A 4,303-nucleotide genomic window follows, 5' to 3' on the forward strand; every position below is an offset into this window, starting at 1 on the left:
CGCTGCGTGTGCCTCGTTGCACACGGGCGTGCAAGCGTCAGGCAGCACGCGCGCAGCTCTGGGAATCCGGGCGGCTCCCCTATCTGAGGTACTCCAGTCTCCGATCCAGCGATTCTGACAAAATAGTCAACGTTTGTCCCACGGGTCTTGGCCGGGACGGGGCTGTGTCCGCCTGCCCGGTAACACCTCGCAACGCTCACCCCGGCACAGCAGCCCGGAGGCAGGGGGGAGACCAGGAGGCCGTCTGTGCTGCTGATTTCAAATTACCCTTAGCAAATACAGCTCACTCCGTAGAGCAAACAGGAGCGCCCAGCTGCCTCATGGGGCGAGAGAGAAGGGACTTTACCCAGCATTGATGTTTTACTGCCTCTCTCAAAAAGTGTAACCTTTAACCCCCAAATCGACTCTAAGCCGTGGCCGAGAAGGTCCGGCTGGCTGCTGGGGCAGTTCCGGTCCTGGTCTGTCACCAGGCCGATGCTGTTTCGATCAGGACAAACAAATAAACAGTGAGATAAGCTCTTGAAAGCACACACGGAGCAGACCCAGGACCCCACTGGCAGAGATAAGCGCCACTGGGCCTCACGTGGGTGACAGAGGGCTGTCTGCCAAGTGTTCTCGGGCCTGGGACAGAGCTGGGCCTCTGTAAGGACCAGCCTATCAGCTGCAGAAACTCTGGGATTGACTCGGCCCCGGCACCAACTGACCGATGACCGGAAGGATTTGTGTTACCGCAAAGGTGCCACTCTTATTGTCCTAACTACCAGCAAGGACCTGGCACGGAGACTCCGAGGTCTGAGTCACACGGCGTGGAGAGAGCATCAACCCATGAGATGCCACAGGACTCCCTAGAGCCTGTGACGCACGGGCTCACCTGGACGCACAGCCCACCCGCACTGGGTCGCTCGTGCTGCTTCGCTTGCCTTTAAGTTATAAGTTTCTGTTGGTTTAGCTACTTCATTGTCAGCGTAGTTTGCTGTGGGTCGTTGAATCGGCTCCACAGTGCGCAGCGGTGTGTCTCAGCATCTGCCTATACTTCCCGATAATCACGCGTACACACGCCAACGCACGGAGGTTCAACGGGGACCCCGCAACCGGTCGCTAAATCGAAAACATCACGGCTCCGCCCAGTGTACTTGAGCTCTTGTTCTACGCCACATGGAAAGTGATCGAAACAGGCAGGGCGGGAGGTTTTCAGCTTGTCAAAGCGGCCGCCGTCAAGAAACTTTTGCAAGCCACGGTCCTCGAAGACTTGAGTCACGCTGAACCAGTGCACGGAGCGTTATGCTAGCAGATACGCAGCAGCCAGCTCCCAGGGTAAAAACGTGCGTGTATGTGCGTGTTCTACATTTAATAACTAGGTTTGGCCTAACTTTTCCTGATGTAGATGTATGACACACAGTTTACAAATAAAAAGATATCTCGGCTGTGAATTTTATGTAGCCAATCGACCCTCGCGGAACTATAGTATCCACGGCCAGACTGTCGTTGCAACTGATGACCCGACCCAGTTCTAACCGAAACATTAATTGGCGTTTTTGTTTGAGAGTCAGACAAGAGAGTAAAAACAGCAAAGATCATGTCCACGCTTCAGTCGTTTTTCAATGACGCGTGTGACTTCGTTACTAAATCGGATGCCATTTCAGACACTGGAAGAATACGGGTTCGGTTGAACAGCTGTCCACACAACGCGCTTCGAGGCTGAATCTGCATTAGTAACTTTCTCTCCACCGCTTTCTTACGTTTAGACAATCGACAAAGCAGCAAGCCGAGCCCTGATGCATAGCATGTGGCCAATTTCTACGGTGCAAACGCTCCCACTCTGGTGGGTTTCGATCTATTGATGACATCACTGAACGGTGGTGGGGGGAGGGGCAGGGGGAAGGGCAGTGGGGGGGAGATGGCCAGGCGTAACCGCAAGAACACAGATAACAGTAAAATGCGGTAAAAAAAAAAAAAAAAGACACATAGGGAAGAGATCGGCTTTGAGTAGTACCACCTTCATTTTTGACATAGTATTAATAACAAGTATGCTCCATAACTGACTCGGAACATTCCCGAAGATGCTTGCAAGCCTGCGCCAGCCAGCCCGGCGCACACTGGGCGTGCAGCAGTGAGCGTAGGTGTGATTTAGGAATGGCCGGCGATGCTTTCAGACACAGTGGGTGTGTTCCCCATCCAGTTTCCCTCGGCTGTAATTTGGCCGGCATCTAAGCCTAGCGTCGCCCCCTTCGGTGTCAGCTCTTGCCTTTGGGCACGGTCTCAGGCCCTGCGTCCACCCTCTGGGACCAAGCTGAGACTGTACAGCCAGTCCCCAGCGAGATAGGCCGGAGTGGGTCTGAACTCGTGGCCCCACCGGAAGCACAGCCTCCGCCATAAAGAGAAGGTGCTGGAAGCCGTGTGAGCATCAGGAAGAGAGTGCCAGCCAGTGACTCAGAGCCTAGCGCGGCCATAAAAACGTGCCCAGGGTTACGTCCTCAGAAACAAGGTGTTGGCCTCTCAAAGGTTTAATTTTCTCTCCCTTAAAAACCGAACCCCAAACGTTAATTACAGGCAGATCATAAAACTCAAATGCCAGTATCAAAGTGCATGTCCAAGAATATGTACATATGACTTATACATCTTGTCACGCTTTATCAAATGACTAAAAATTTTTTTTAAAGTTTTTTTTTTTTAACCCCACTTAACTGCGTTAGTCCTATGATAGATTGGGTGGACTTTTTTAAGTTTTATGTTTCATAGCACCCAATTCTTAGTGACAACAGGTCTTAACGTCTTTCAAAAAGGGTCTCTTCACTTCAAAACATACCCCTGCAAAAACATTTTCTCCATCCTCCACTGCCGTATTGCTGTTGGAGTGAACGGGGATCCTGCCGGTGAGTGGCCACTGGCTCCTTGCGCGAGCACCTGCTAGACCCACTCTGGCGTCCGCTCCCATCTTGTGTCATCCAGGAAAGAAGCATCATGGAGTCCCCAGCTCCTCTCAGAAGATCCCTGGCACCTTCTTGGGATAAACGGCGTTCAGAAGCAAGCAAGCAGATGACCAAATTGCAAGCACTCGCTTTTTGAGAGATACGGTAGGAAAAACATTTTCGAATCGGCACCTTCTATTCGTGATAGATGTGTAGTAATAGGTTGAACAAGAAAAAAAAAAAATAAGGTACATTTTTCTCGATCGAAAAAGCCTGGAAAAAAAATAGTCCTGTAACTTCCTATCTTTTAGTCAGGGGGAGATGGCGATCTTGAAACACGCCAGGATGGTTCCCTCCCAAGAGGGACCTGGAGAAGGAAGAATGCGTGTGACGCTGGTTGAAATAGCATTGTCACCCATGGGCCGAACGACTTTCATGCCGATAGATCCTTTTCCTTGTGACATACCTGCCTTAGTGAAAAGGTCACTTCAGTTTTCGAAGGAGGATGCTTTTCTCGTTGGGCTTAACTGATGAAACTTAAATGTCCCCTTTTTTCTTGTAAATCTAGCTCTTTGCCTGGCCGAGAACATAAAACTGGCTATTTGAACCAAAGACTCTTTTATGAGCTTAAGCAGGTGTCTTAGTGTTGGCTCGCAGTCAGTATATTTGTCTTTCAAACTCCAGAAGCCCAAGTTCCCTCCTGAGGCTGGTGGATAAGCAGGAGGAGACGCAGAGCTGGGTCAAAGGCGGTCATTGGCACCTTGGGGACACTAGCCGTGCATCCTAGGACTTCGTTCTTTCCACCAGAAGCTACTGACCGAATAACCGTCAACCCAAAGAAGAAAACAGCCCTCTGCACAGATGCTCAAATTCTTACAGACCAAGGGCTAACGCGGTTGAAATAAAATTCTACTTAATTTATGAAGAAACGATGAAGTTTTATAGCAAAGACAGACGAGGTAAATAAAAGCAATAGAGAAAACAGTTCATGGAGACTGGGAATTTCTACAACTTTTACAGGACATTGCTAAGAGCTTTAGCTTGCACAGGACTCTTTCTGTCTTGCAAAACTGAAACCGTGTATCCATGAAACACTGACCACCATTCCCTGCCCCGCTCAGCTCCTGGCAAGCCCCATTTCCCTGTCTGTCTCTGTAGATTCGACCACTTTGGCTACCTCATCTAGGCCGGACCACACACTATCTGTTCTGTTGCCCCCGGCTGGTTTCACGTGGCACGGCGTCCTCAAGATGCGTCCATGTCACAGCATGAGCCAAAATTCTCTTCCTCAGGCTGACTCACAAATGTCTTGTTGCATACAGACCACATTTTGTCTGTCCGTTCGTCGGTCAATGGCCGCTTGGGTTGCGTCCACCTCTTGGCTACTGTGAATA

Source organism: Pteropus alecto, unplaced genomic scaffold, assembly GCF_000325575.1.
Source record: "Pteropus alecto unplaced genomic scaffold, ASM32557v1 scaffold80, whole genome shotgun sequence".
NCBI lineage: Eukaryota > Metazoa > Chordata > Mammalia > Chiroptera > Pteropodidae > Pteropus > Pteropus alecto.